This window comes from Cydia fagiglandana, chromosome 19 (genome assembly GCF_963556715.1).
Source record: "Cydia fagiglandana chromosome 19, ilCydFagi1.1, whole genome shotgun sequence".
Taxonomy (NCBI): Eukaryota; Metazoa; Arthropoda; class Insecta; order Lepidoptera; family Tortricidae; genus Cydia; species Cydia fagiglandana.
This window is the reverse complement of record NC_085950.1, coordinates 4,350,510-4,366,609: the sequence shown is the minus strand read 5'-3', so window position 1 is coordinate 4,366,609 and position 16,100 is coordinate 4,350,510.

Genomic DNA, 16,100 nt, shown 5'->3' with positions numbered 1-16,100 from the left:
GACATTGGTTGCCCGAATTGCGCTGCAAAAGAGAATTAGTTGATATCTAAACTATAATGTCGTATCTATAGTCGCACCAAACAAAGTCTGCAGCGGATTTGATAGCCCACGCAGTGTAAGTGTTATGTATACGTCATAATTTCATAGAAGTTTGACGTTTAAAATGACACTTGCACTGCGTGGGCTATCAAAATCGCTGCAGACTTTTTACGGTCTGACTATAGAATGGATCTAGTGCTTGTCGTCTCTTGTGAATATCTTGAAGTCAGCTTGAAGTGATCTTGAAGTTCGTATACAGCAGTGTCAACGTATTTATAGGCCACCCTGTAGGATTAACGTTAATATCTAACAAAACCAACAAATATTTACAGTACAAACAACCCTTCCACTATCCCGCCATATCAATGTCACCTATCAAAAATAACAAAGAGCTCCTTTGCCCGTCTTGCCCGCGGGCCAGCGTCAGGGCAAGACTCAGAGCCCGCGGCCGCTCTTTGACTCGCTAGTCTTGCTTTTACGTCAGATGTCGCCTTTGATATCGTTTTCGAGTGACGGCAACGTTTGTGTAATGGAGTGGAATTTTGGAGGTAGAGCCCATCTAAGGTAACTTTTCAAGTATTCATGTACAATATGAATAGTACTATCTTAGGCAAAGACATATGTAACTTCGTATAAGATGAATAAAGTCTAAGGAAAAAACGTGCCTCGAAAATCAAGAATAAGTCATTCTCGGATAGATGCCGCACACACCTTTAGCCTATCCTCGGCTAGATGGTGTGACGACACCGTTTCATATTTAACAATTTTAACACATAGATATCAGTGAATGAACATGTATCAAAATGATATAAAAATAATAAAAAATCATTTATATATACATTTTTTTGATAATTTTATACGTTTTCATTTTGAGTTTTAGTCATGTGTCGATAGATGACAGTAAATGTACTGTGACTACAAAATGTACAATGACAGGACCCCTCTATACTATCTATCCTTTTTGCTATAGGGAATATTACGCGAAACTCTGTGTAGGAGGCGCCACTACCACTGTCCGTCACAATCTGGGGGTCTACCGCGAAATAAGAAAATCGACATTTCGTTATGTAACCTCTCTATCACTCTTGCATATTCTAGCGATAAAGAGGAAGATAATTAACAATATACGTATATCATTATCTATTAACTGACGTATCTTAAAGTTCGAATCAGGTCGTTAATGTCGATTTTCGCGTTTCCCGGTAGGCCCTTGTTAACAAACCGCCTTGATGCATTAATGTCATATTTTATTGTCTGTGAAAACTTGTCACAAAACAGTTTAAGGCACAGTATGTGTTACGCTGTGTTTTACTAGAGGTGCTAGTGCTGCACTCTGGCGGCAGAACATTGCAGTAATACTCCCTATTGTAAAAATATTACGAGCATCTAAAAACCATTTACCATTCAGGGATTATGGCGTTATCCTATTTAATAATAAATATGTAGATATTACTTATTATATTTTTTATGACTTAATGTTACGTTTATTTGCGTTACTCGATTCCTTGCTAATTTTCTTTTTAGGGTTCCGTACCCAAAGGGTAAAAACGGGACCCAAATATTACAACAACAAATATTACTAAAAACAAAATATAATAAATATTTAAGTGGGGCTCCCATACAACAAACGTGATTTTTCGCCGTTTTTGCGTAATGGTACGGAACCCTTCGTGCGCGAGTCTGACTCGCACTTGGCCGGTTTCTATATTTCGATATCACTTATGGGTATTGTAGGTACGCCTTTAAAATGCTAAAATGCTGTCATACTTCTGTAAAAATTAAATTTACCAATAACCAAATCAAATATTTAGTAGATATTTCAAATTAATGTGTTAAAAATCTAATTTGAATTTGGATATACTATGATAATTACTATCAATGATGATCGCTTAATCACTACACCTTATAAAACAAAGTCCTCCGCCGTGTATAAATGTCTGTTTGTGTGTATGTATGTTCGCGATAGACTCGAAAACTAGTAAACGGATTTTCATGCAGTTTTCACCTATACTTCGTTTTTTTTAGCATTAGAAATAAGGTAAACAATCTTGATGTGTCTTTTAATTGAAAAACACATTTTAAAAATAAGTTACGGCAAATAAGTATGTAACAATTATGAATCTAATACGATCATTTATATTCTTCTGCTTTCATAAATGATAGTTAGTTCCTGATTTTTAGTAAGCGTTTTTCAATTAAAAGACATGCCAAAATCGCTACCTTCTTCCAAGTTCTTTCTAATGCTAAAAAAACTAACTACTTATATCAATATACTGATTCTTGAGGAAGGTTTAAAGTGTATAATTTGTTAAGGTTTTATAGAAAGTATCTTCTTCTTCCTCGTTCCCTCAATGCTGAGGATCGCGACCACATGCAACATCTCTCCATTGATTGCGGCTTTGTGTAAGTATAGATGTAGTGTATAATTGTTTTTCATAGTATTTTCTCGGAAACGTTCGTATTTGTCATGCTACTCAGTCAACGTCAGTACTTTTTGTACCGAGACTGACTGAAATAGCAAGACACGTTCGTACGTTTCCGTGAAAATACGATGCAAAATAATTATGCACATCTGTGGTCCTACCGCGAACCACGTTTGATGTGTTGCCTACCTGTCACACTTACGTACGAATTTAAAAGTACAACAAAGAGGCAACACGTCGAACGTGGTTCGCGGTAGGCCTTCTGTAACCCGTGCGAAGCCGGGGCGGGTCGCTAGTGTTCACTATCGGCCACTTGCACCATTCCACTAACCCGGGGTTAAGTGGTTAAACCGTTAACTCAGTGTCAAATGTACTGGAAACCATGGTAACTACTGGTTTAACCTGATAACCCCGGTTTAGTGGAATGGTGCAAGCGGCCCGAGGTCAAAACGTAAATTGCATGACAGGTCGGATGACAAATCGGATGACAAGTCGGGTGATTGGACTCGAGGGCTCTTTCGCGAGTTTGGTGCAGACGTGTTAGTGGCCAGGCTGCGGATTCGTAGGACATTTAAGTGACCTAAGTTGATACCTACATATTTTCACTTTTTGTTTCATCATCATCATCATCATCTCAGCCATAAGACGTCCACTGCTGAACATAGACCTCCCCCTTTTTCTTTGCCTGGCTATTTTAACCATCGTGAAAACGAGAAGAAATTCAATGAAATAGAAGACTAGAAATAAAAGTAAGAAGCCTAATTATATAAATAAATAAATGAACATTATAGGACATTTTTACGCAAATTGACTAAGCCCCACGCCACGGTAAGCTCAAGAAAGCTCAAAAATAATATCTAAAATAAAACAAGGAATATAAAATCTACTGTAGGAGGCCTCTCCGCGCTACTCCCAGCGTACCGTCACAAAGGTGCCCATCACAATCGCTGCGTGAAATGAAACTATACCACCACGAATTGGGAAACATTGTGGCAGAGGCAGGCGTGCCTCACTCCGCGATTTCGTCGCTTTGCTACAGGTAGCTAAAAGTACATCCGTTCGACCCCAATTTTGGGGTTTGCCATAAGCCGCGCGTGGCGCTGTCGCCACCTAGCGGCCATATCTGTGCTGATCGTGACAGACGCGTTTTGTTAGAGAGTGAGTCTTCTGTACCTAGTACTATTATTTATTCTGTGACAGAGGCAAGTCTAGTATGTAGTTGTCTGAGTTACTGTATCTTTTCAAAACAATCTATTTTATAGCCATCCTTTTTATTTAAAAACAAACTAGTTTTGCCCGCGACTTCGTCTGCGTGGAATTAGTGACAACAGCTAAAGTAGTAGTAGTAGTAGTAGTAGTAGTAGTAGTAGTAGTAGTAGTAGTAGTAGTAGTAGTAGTAGTAGTAGCGCCTGGATAATGCTAATAGCAATCATTCATTTCGTGCATTGCTTACTTCAATTATTAGGCAATTCATTAATTCTTTCAATTCCACCCCGCTTTGCACTCTCTTAAGGGATGATTTCCGACATAAAAACTATATATATATACTTACGTAGCTTAAATGTGTCTCATCGGTATGTTTTCAGAAAAAACAAATATGAATCTGTCCTGCCATAATCCTATCGTGTGGGCACCTCCGATTTTAAATTAACCCGTCACGTGACGAGTGTCGACACACGACATGACGACACACATCGACGTGACAACTGGACTTCAGTTTTAATTGGCCTGTTCGACAATTTCGTCAAGCGATTTTGGGATAAATGGATGTCATGATGCTTGGCAGGCCGAGGGCCGAGCGAACATCGTGGCAGAGTGATGGTGGAATTGAATTTTAAGTGGAGGTTAACGCATAATTGCAGTTTTATATTGAATTTTTACAAGTTATAATTCAGAGCAAATACCATGAAAATTCACTCGAAAACTAGACTAAAGGATGACTCACGCTAGACCGGGCTGGCAGGGCCGGAGCTTCCGGAGCGTCGTTTTCTATGGAGAGCATCACGTGATCACCGGGGCTCGGGCGTGGCACGGTGCGGGCCCGGCCCGGTCACGTCCCGGAGCCTACTGAGTACTGACAACCCGGAGACTCAATTTTTCTCTTCGGGTGGTATTCTAATATTTAAGATCTTTGACCAATATGCATTGCGTCTCACTCTCTCATTAAGCAAAATGTGAGACGCAAATACACATTGGACCAAGATTGGACAGATGGAATACCACCCTTCACAATATACATGCCCGGCTGCGTCGGAATATATTTGCCAAAATAAGAAGGTTGCCAAACGTCATAAATTTGTTTGTTAAATATGATGGTATAGCTAACTCGTTACTTGGTCGGTTTATATTAGGTACAGGCGTCTTTGATATAATATAGGTAGGTACTTATATTTGCAAGAACTAAGAAAAAACGTAAGAGGTTTACTGTAAAATCATGAAAACATGTCTCATTTCATTTTTGACGACCGGTCTGGCCTAGTGGGTAGTGCCTGCGAAGCCGATGGTCCTGGGTTCGAATCCCAGTAAGGGCATTTATTTGTATGATGATACAGATATTTGTTCCTAAGTCATGGGTGTTTTCTATGTATTTAAGTATTTGTATATTATATATATCGTTGTCTGAGTACCCACAACACAAGCCTTCTTGAGCTTACTGTGGGACTTAGTCAATCTGTGTAAGAATTACCTATAATATTTATTTATTATTTTTATTTATTTAATTTATTTAATTTGCATATCGTTACCCTGAATGCAGTAGCAGAATAATTTTAGTTTATTATAATAATATGGGGCATTAATTATAAAAACATAATATTTGACATGTAAAAAATACTTTGTCTCGAATTGCCAAACATGTTTGATATTTTTGCAGTTGGAATTTTTTTTATCAAGAAATATTGTAAACGCTGTGATAATACATATTTTGTGAAACGGAAAACGAGCCTTTAGCCCAGCGGTCGGCAACCTTTTAGCAGCCAAGGGCCACATAGTAGTTAAACGAAGTTGACGCGGACCGCACTTTAGTAATATTTGTCATTTAGCAGACTTTGTCATTTGTCAATATTACCACAGAATAATTGGCCTGATGACAGTAACAAAGAATCATGGAAATAATGGTTTCAAAGAAACGTATATGTTAATATGATTCTAAAATATGGCCCAATCTCAGTATAAACTGAAGGATTATTAATATATTCAATAAAATAAAAGTGCGAAATTCTCCACTCGGCCATTTTGACTGAAACACCAATCAGAGGCAACGTAAGAGTTGACGTCATCAATGCATGACATATTTCTTAGAGCAACATAGACAACCTCATTGACTGTAATCCATTACGTACTCGCCAAAGAGTTTGAAGGTTCAGAAAAAATATTGTTTCGCCACTAAACATTTATTACGTCCAAAACATATTATTACACGATATAAAGTAAATATTTATTTGTTATTATATAAATAAAATGCTAAATAATACGATATTTCACCAAAAAACTTTTTAATTATTTGGCTGAATGGAACTATCATTGCCATGTTGGCTGTCGTAACTAGAAAAAATTAAAAATTAAAAAGTAAAACCGGCCCTCGGTGATTTTCACTCAAAATTTACATGTATCTAAATGATTCATCTTAAATTGCAGCCGTGTGAGAGTCTGTATAAAATGACTTATTGTGAACAATTTCTGTAATGTATTTTATCATCTCTAATCGTAATATATGGTGCTGAATTAACAATATCATTCGGATTCAAGAGAAATTCGTAACTGTAAGTATGTAAGCAATGTCTACCACCATAATTTATGACGTCACAAATGGCGTGCGAGGCGTTTTCGCGCGAGGTTTAAACTAGCTATAATAAAATGCAATTATTTATGTTAAATCTTATGAGTATAGCTGAAATATTGTGTTTTTCGGAACCAATACAAGTGTACCGACAATATTAAAAGGGATTTCAAAATTTGTCATCAGGCCAATTAATGGGCATTTCTCAGGAGGGCCGTTTTTACGTGTCCGGGGCAGTAATTGATTGAATTTACTGTTCAATAAATCTGAATTAATTTAGGCATGATCTTCAGCTTATATTCTGTCTGGGACACTATCAAATTATTTGTTTATTATTTATATAATACAAGAAAAAGAAATTCAAATGCCAAAAATGATGTTCGGTGGGCGTGTCCCGTACCCAGATTTTATGAAACAAAAAATTATTACTCAAGATGGGGCATTAGATCGGAGTTATTATGGGTATTCACGTATAGGGTATTAGTTAGCTTATCATATTCTTTATATGACAATAATGTGTTTGCTCAACACATTGAATAAAACCAAATTTACGATGTATCCCGGGCTAGTGACTGATATCGGTGTAATTTGCAAAACATGTCAGTACTCCTTCAAAGTTGTAGACCAGGAACTCAGTGTCTCAAACATAGTATGCTTTAGTTTTGCCTTAACCGTTGAATAAAGTAGAGGTACAGTCACAGTACAATAAAGTGATTTTTTAAACGTTTCTCCGTCCTTCGCTGGGTTTGGTCCTATGTTTTTTTGAGATCGGTGGTGCAATTTACTCCGAAAGTTTTAGTGCAATTATCGTTATGTAAGTGATTAAGAAGTCATCGAAAGTACGTAAATTCACCATTATTACATCTCCTCTGTATCGTTCATGCTATTTCTGTAATTGCTAAAAAGCGATTAATTTTGATATCGCTGGTGTTGATTTCCCTGGTTTCGGTGGATTTTTTGACCACCGATATCAAAAAAGTGATCACTGAATTCAAATCGTGCTTTGTAAACTAGTTTGTTGTACTAATTTATCATGTCTAAAAAGTGAAAGATACGTTGTACGAACGTAAAATTATGTTTGTAAGTAAATTATGTCATAGTAGGTACACAAAATCACTAGTTCACTATGAGTAGTTTTTTAAACCAGACGTATAGACCCAATGTTTCTTTCTCTGTCTTGATATTATTTTCCCATCAATTAAGTAAATTATGTTCGTTGTCCTCTGTATCACCGGAGGCCCTACACCTCGATACCTTTAAACATGTCAGCCATGTTAAATAAATGTAGTCAATTAGACCCCACTTCTTTTAAAATAACTTCTGTATGTAAGTACTATGCAAGGTGAACCCAAGGGACAAGATCTACAGAACAAGGGATTAAAAATAAAATAGCATTCTAATGTCGAGATCGATTCAAAGGCACTGAGCGTACCTACTGATCGATATTTCTAAAGGATAGCCATAGACACAAATTGAACACAGCAAATGTTTTAACAATCCTCAATGTCTTATGTCTTTGTCAACAACTTTGTTACAATTTAGCTCAAGTGTTTGAGGGTGTTGGAGATCATAATTAATTGGTGATTGGATCTTCAAGCATTACTCTACTTCAAATATTATAGTTTTAAATTGACGGAGTTCACGCTTTTAAACTCTTTTATTAATAAAATACTTGTTTTCCGTATTGCATCACATTGCTTTATAAGTACTTACATTAAATATTTAATGAGCATTGAACACCACTCAAGAGTGTATTTTTTATCGGGTGCAGGTAACATAAGTTTTTTTTAGATGCGTGTGCGGTCGGAATGCGTGAAACAAACATCTTCTCCTTCATGGATATAATAATGCAATGAATATATGATTATAATGTGCGAATTTGTGGTCGACAATGTCGACATGTCTGAAACTCGTTTCAGGACCACACATCACCCTATTATATGAGGCCAGTCATATAGTGTGGGATATCTTCTAGAGATGTTGATTTACAAGCCGTAATTTGGTTATTTTAAAATCTTGAGTCTATATCTATTAAATTTATGTAAGCTTTCGAGATCATTAGCCTTGTTACATCGCTTATCAACAAATAGGATTGAAAAATATGATTAAAATAATTATATAATTGAGATATAAAACCTAAATGTGATTTTGGTGTTAGCATTATTGAATTCGGTGACGCAAATTGATTTCAGTGCCTGCACATGATTTCGGTGTTTTTAAAATCTCAAATATCTTGAAAACTATAAGGTTCTAATGGAGGCCTCCACTACCAATATTTTTTATATTAAGGGTAGATTTTAGGAAATAAACTCGCATATTATATAGGTAAAAAAAAAAATTGGGCACCGAAGTCAGGCACCGAATGTCATCTCTGAGAATCTAATATAGTACTACCGTACAGAAAGGAAACTTCCTACAAACCCGAAGTTTGACAGCGGTTCAGTCAGGGTCGAATCATGCTGTCCCTTTATAACATATGACACTATCCCTTTCGGCTATTTAGGGTTGTCAAAAATCAAGTAATTATCTTACCTGTGGTCGTACACGCGAAAGGAAGTCTAGTGGTGCCAACCCTAATAATTGCTCGGAGCAATGCTGAGCCGAGCGGAGCCGAGTTTGACCGATCTCAGAAGTTTCGCACCCCTGATATTACATGGGTACAAAATAGCCAGGGAGGCCTATCGCCTGTTGCCGACCGCTGCTTTAGCCCGCAGCCGGTCGTTCGCCGTCCGAAGACAGGATGAGTGTAATAAGCCCTAAATAGAGTCATCATTAAAAGAAGCGGGTCGGGACCTGCTACCTCCTCATACCAGTGTTGCCAACTCGGATTTTGAAAAAATACTATTAAACTAGACTATTGTCTAGATTATGCCAAAGATTTTGGAAATATGCTAAAACAAATGCAAAAATATATCACTTGAAATTAGACACTTAAAACACATTTTTCAAATTTGCTGCCTTTTTCTACTGACAAGATCTGCTTGACCAACTTTATATAGACCGTCGACGTCCATCCGTCCACAAAAGTCAAAATTCATATGAAAATATGAACCACATAAGGCGATGGCGCATATTGTTGCTGCCAAGTTGGTGCAAACTTGACAATGACTAAATTATGCTAAAGAATATGCCAGATGCTAAATGGAAAATTTTGGTGCCAAAGCGAGTGAAAATATGCCAGATCTGGCATCATTTATGCCAAGTTGGCAACACTGCCTCATACTCATACCGACGCTTATCATGAATAGTGACACAAAACAAAATGAAATGCCATTCGACTTTAAGTCTTACCAGTACAAGATAGAATATTAAATGCAATAGCATTTCATTTTTAGTTGTACCACTGTTCATGATAAGCAACGACTATCATTATAAAATGATGACTGTTCCTAAGTACGAAAATGATATCAAAATTCAAACTTACCTACGAGGATGCAATCTTTGTATGTCCTGTCAAATAATTTTGTTTACGACACACTTTTATTGCTGATTGTATTTCTTCTCACTTGCATATCTATCGAGTAAGTAGGTACTTCTTGAAACCTTTATAATGAGCCTAGACTCGATTTCTTTGTGTGTTTCTATCGAGGAGTTCCTTTGGCTAATATAATACCTACCGACTGCATTATACTGGAGTCCGTTACGGATCGCTGCCGTATATGACCCAAAAATTTTTTATTAAGCTATGAGCTCCATCACATATGATCTCTGAGTAATTCTAAGCATTTCTAGCCTCGGAGGCGATAAGAAGCGTGCGTCTAGTCGAGGAGGGCGGAGTACAAAGATGGCCGCCACCCGTCATCATTCAAAAAAATCTGTTCTGGTCTTGATGGCTACTAGGGCAAGTTTGGTATCATTTTCGTATAAACCGGAGACGTAGAATTCATTGCTGATATTTGTTTTTTTCAGCTTCATAGTAATTTTGCAAGAAAAACGTAAAAAGATAAAAATTTGGGATGGAGGTTTTTGCTTTGAGAGCTAATAACTTTTGTATAGTGGCCAAAAGTATCATACAAAAAATACTATAATAAAGCGCAATTCATGCAGCTTCTAAACATATACATGTTTAGTAATATCCTACTGCAAAAAGATGGTGAAATAGTAGATTGTTAACCAAGGGTTGAAAGGCACCCATTTCTGTCGAGGTAGTTTGGCGCTCGAACGCAGTGAGAGCGCCAATAGTCCGAGACAGAAATGGTGCCTTTCACCCGAGTTAAACACTCTACTTTTCATATCGAATGCGAGGAAACCAAACAAGACAAGGCAATTTCGCAAAATCAGTAATGGAAGTACCTAATAGATCTACAGCTATGATTTATTTTCCTTAGGACTTACTTGCAATCGGAGACTTTACAATCTTTACATGTGTAAAGATTAATTACCCCTAGCGAAAATCATTTAGATTGCATTGTTTACGAAAACACACATTTTTTAACAAACTGCAGTAATTTTAAAATGATTTGTTCATTATAGTATGAAAATCAGCGGGATTGCCTTTTACTTTTTAATTTTATACTTTTTCGTTCTAAAAGTCGCAATAGACTACCGGACCGCACCGCGACCTTGGTGCGCCGCACCACGTAATAACATAATAAAAGTATTTTAAATATTAAATAACAATTTAATTAATAATATAAGCAATATTTATCTTGTATTTTATTTTATTTTCATGAATATAGTGCTAAATAACTTTAAAAATCAATTTAATATCGTACAAACTTTTAACTGTGGCTGTGTAAGATTCTGCCTTTGCTCATTTGCGCAAGTGTAAGGTTTAAAAAAATATTTTTGGTGTATTCCTTTTGGTTCCCGGCTTATGAAATCGAGTAAATAGAATTAAACGAAAGAAATCAAGAATAATTTGTTTTTAACAATTCACTTACATCATTTTTTATAAAAAAAGGATCAACGTGGCATTAGTAAAATTAAACAATTACCAATTGTTCCAGGCGAGGAAATAAAGACACTATTTTTCCATTTTGTTTCCACCTAGTAGTTCGTGGGACGGGGACGCAGAGGAGTGCACCACTTTTCTGCACTAGAGCATAAACGTATCACTTTCTGCGCACCTTTTAGAACAACAACGACCCACTTTCAGAGCATGAGATATGAAAAAAATATTAAATGACCGCAGCGCGGGTAGTTGGACTCTCGCTAGGCGGCGTTTATCTTACAAAATGGTCGAGTACGAGTATCTACGTAGGTAACTATGCTTACTTTGGTAGATTTTATGATGACGAATAAAATGCTTTCTGTATATTTAATGTCCGCAGTTTCCAGTACACAGACATAATTCTGGTATAGGTTAAAAAAATACACACAGGTATCCCCATGTCTAAAGAGGAGGGCGGCTCGCTTAACAAATAAGATCATGTACAACCGCAATTTCAGGTTGGGTTAGGTTATAGGTTCTTTAGTTACCTTTTATCCCTCAGAGCAGAAAATAGAAGCCCCGCGAGGCGGGGCTTCGTTGGTTTGTCACCAAGTCATACTTGCATAACCTATATTAGTATGACAAATATACATAGCTGTTATGATTTCTAAATGTAAGCTCTCCGCATAATAGTTATTTGTTTTACAAGGGGGCAAAGTTGTTGTTTAACCGCTCGTGCTAATATTGATACCCGATCAAGCGAAAGATATCAAAATTGAACCACGAGCGTAGTGAGTGGTTCGAAAAATGGAATCTTGAGCGTTGTAAGGGTTTCAAAGAACGAGGGTTAAACAAAATTTGCCGCCGAGTGAAACACAGAATTTTTCACCACACCAACCTGAAGCAAATATTAAATGTAAAATATCAAACAAAATCAAATCCAAATGAATGTTATGTGCAGGTTGAAGTTATTTATTAAAAACAACAAGTAAGTACCTATAAAATTACTTAAAGTGAGTTATAGCATGAAAATTATCGTGAAAATAAATATTTTGCCTCTTCCTAAGTAGTACAATTTCTCTCATAAATAGTGTTTTAATATTAAAAGCAAAAATAAGAGCGCTATTTTATTAGAATAATTTCATTTATAATAGTTATTTCTCGGACCCAATTTTGGACCCGGGTATATCTTTAAACTACGTTCAAAAGAGACGTATGGGCACTGTGAATGTCATCTCGCTTTGTGTGGTAGGGCACAGCACAGCGGATGTCATTCCAGATTTATCCGAGCAGAGCCCAACTGGGGAAGTACGTACTTACCTCCACCTTACAGAAAACACCGGTCAAATAACACTAGGCCCCACTCAAATCGTTGCAAGTGCATTAAAATTAAAGTGCATAAAATTATGTCTGTATGATGAATTATGTCTGGATGAAAGTATTTTATTCGTCATCATAAAATCTAGCAAAGTAAGCATACCTACGTAGATACTCGTACTCGATCATTTTGTAAGATAACCGACGGTCCGCAAGATAAACGAAAGTCCAACTACCCGCGCTGCGGTCATTTAATAATTTTTTCACCATCTTTTTGCAGTATGATATTACTCAACGTGTATATGTTTAGAATCTGCATGAATTACGCTTTATTATAGTATTTTTAACCGACTTCCAAATCTCAAAGAAGGAGGTTATCAATTCGGTTGTATGTTTTTTTTTATTTTTTTTATTTTTTTTTATGTTTGTTACTCCATAACTCCGTCATTACTGGACCGATTTTGAAAATTCTTTTTTTGATTGAATGTATATGCATACAGATTGGTCCCGTTTTTGTCAAAACCCAGTTCTGATGATGGGATCCATGAGGAATCGAGGGAACTCCTCAAATCTTAAAGGCATACACATAGTGATTTTTGGTTTTTTATCAACGAATCAAGCATATACATCCAAAAAAGTGACATTTGATGAAGTGGAACTGCTGATGATGATCAGAACGGAACTCTTCAACGACGCATAGTTCACGGTTGGCGATTTGTCCTCTTCGTTATGCTTGTTAAGCAGGTTAAGTTTTTAAGCCACATTTTTGTCAAGCTCGAGTTCTGATGATGGGATCCATGAGGAATCAAGGGAACTCCTCAAATCTTAAAGGCATGCGTATAGAGATTTTTGTATTTACATCAGAAAATCAAGCATTTTCATTAAAAACTGTCGCATTTGATGAAGTGGAATTGCTGATGATGATCAGAACAGAACTCTTCAACGACGCATAGTTCACGTTTGGCGATTTTTCCTCTTCGTTATGTTCGTTAAGCAAGTTAAGTTTTTAAGCCACACTTTTGTCAAGCTCGAGTTCTGATGATGAGATCCATAAGGAATCGAGGGAACTCCTCAAATCTTAATGGCATACGTATAGAATTTTCTGTATTTTCATCATAAAATCAAGCATTTACATTAAAAACTGTCGCATTTGATGAAGTGGAACTGCTGATGATGACCAGAACAGAAATCTTCAACGACGCATGGTACACGTCTGGTGATTACGAATTTCGATTTTGACTTGGACTGGGACGCGGACTCGGACTCATACCCGGACCCGGACCTGGACCCGGATCCAGATTCGGACCCGAACTCGGACCCGGACTCGGACCCGGACTCGGATCCTGACTCGGACCCGGACTCGGACCCGGACTCGGACCCAGACTCGGACCCGGACTCGGACTCGGACCCGGACTCGGACCTGGACTCGGACCCGGGCTCGGACCCGGACTCGGTCCCGGACTCGGACTCGGACTCGGACCCGGACTCGGACCCGGACCTTGGCCCGGAAAACCACTATGATACCTTAACTAAATAAACCACTATGATTACCTACCATAAAATGTAGGTATAAAGTATGATGATGCCAATCTTACTAACCCCTCCCGCTTAAACCCCCGTACACCGCACCGCATGCGCCATTGGGTTAGGTTGGGTTAGGGATTGGGTTAGGTTAGGTTTGAACTGCGAGTGCGTGAAGACGACGTGAACGCACACCCGCTACGGCGCAGGCGAAGGGGAAGAAGGAGGTTACAATACATTAACCGCCTTCTTCCCCAGTAAAACCGCGGATTGGGGACCCGCAGATGAGGCTCTAAATAATACGTCTGGGGAGGGGTAGCGTTACACAATCCCTCCTCCTTCGGCGCGAGGGTACCCCCGGTAAATTTGCTGGGGCAGCCGGGGGAGCATCGTGGTAGAATACTCGTGATCTCACGATGCTCCCCAAAAACGGCAGAGAGGGTAACGCCGCAGGGGAAGTTAGTGGGTATTCTCCTCCCCTCCCTCTGAGTAACAGAGGGAATACGGGAGGAGCGAGTCCCACATACCACCCCGTCCCCAACGGGCCTCACAGCCCGGGGGTGAGATACGTAAATGTATTTACCCCTGCGAGAAAAAAAAAAAGGTTTGAACTGCGATCCTCACAGAACCGAACAAGGGTTAGGTTAGGTTGAAACTGCGAGCCTTACAGTAAACGGAATGCTACTTGAAAAGTGGGTTTGATTAGGTTCGAACTGCGATCCTCACAGAACCGAACTGCTATCTGAGAAGTGGGTTAGGTTAGGCTAGCACTACGACCCTTATGGCTCCTCTACACGATGGGCCAACGCCGGCCACTCCAAGGGACGCATTTATGCGTTAGAGGGAGCAAGTAATATTGCTATCTCATTCTACCGCATGGCTGCGTCCCTTGGAGTGGCCGGCGTTGGCCCATCCTGTAGAGGAGCCATTACAGAAGCGAAATGCTAGTAGAAAAATGGGTGGTTTTACCTCCTTTTCTACATAGTGTACTATCTACTATAATCTTTCACCGGCCCCCAAAGAAGTTGGTTTTTTTTTTCTTAAAAATTATTTATATGATATTTTAGGCCACTATACAAAAGTTATTAGATCTCAAAGCAAAAACCTCCATCCTATCATCTTTTTACGTTTTTCTTGTAAAATTACTATGAAGCTGAAAAAAATAAATATCAGCAACGAATTCTACGTCTCCGGTTTATACGAAAATGATACCAAACTTGCCCTAGTAGCCACCAGGACCAGAACAGATTTTTTTGAATGATGACGGGTGGCGGCCATCTTTGTACCCCCCCTCCCCTTATTGCTTCCCAGGCTTGAAATGCTTAGAATTACTCAAAGATCATATGTGATGAAGCTCATAGCTTAATAAAAAATTTTTGGGTCAACTTCATAACTGACTCCGCTATTATAGCATAGGTGGGGGGTGGGGTATATCAGTGGGGAGACAACCCTAAATAGTCGAAAGGGATAGTATGTTTATAGTTCGTTTTTTAGGGTTCCGTACCTCAATAGGAAAAAACGGAACCCTTATAGGATCATTCGTGCGTCTGTCTGTCTGTCCGTCTGTCACAGCCTATTTTCTCCGAAACTACTGGACCAATTAAGTTGAAATTTGGTACACATATGTAAGTTTGTGACACAAAGACGGACATGTATCGTAAACAAATGAATTTTAAACATGGGGGCCACTTTTGGTGGGTAAATGAGAAAATTAAAACATAAAGTTTTTCAAACTATATCGTGTTACATATCAAATGAAAGAGCTCAATGTGAGAATCTCAAACATATTTTTTTTATGATTTTAGAATAAACAGTTTAGAAGTAATTCAAGAAAATAGGCAAATAAATACCATTCCCCCCCTTTATCTTCGAAACTACTGGGTCTAAAATTTTTAAAAAAATACATAAAATAGGTCTTTACCTATAGATGACAGGAAAACCTATTAGAAATATGTAGTCAAGCGTGAATCAGACCAATTACTTAGTTTTTGATCCGGTATCTACGGGTTTTTTAAAGGCAATTCACTCGCGTTTCACATATTTATAAAAAATATTTTTTTTTTGTTTAATAATTTATATAATTTTATTACAAAATGTATTTGCCCCTTCCCACCTCAGCTACACGGTACAAAAAGCTGGAGCTGCTGCT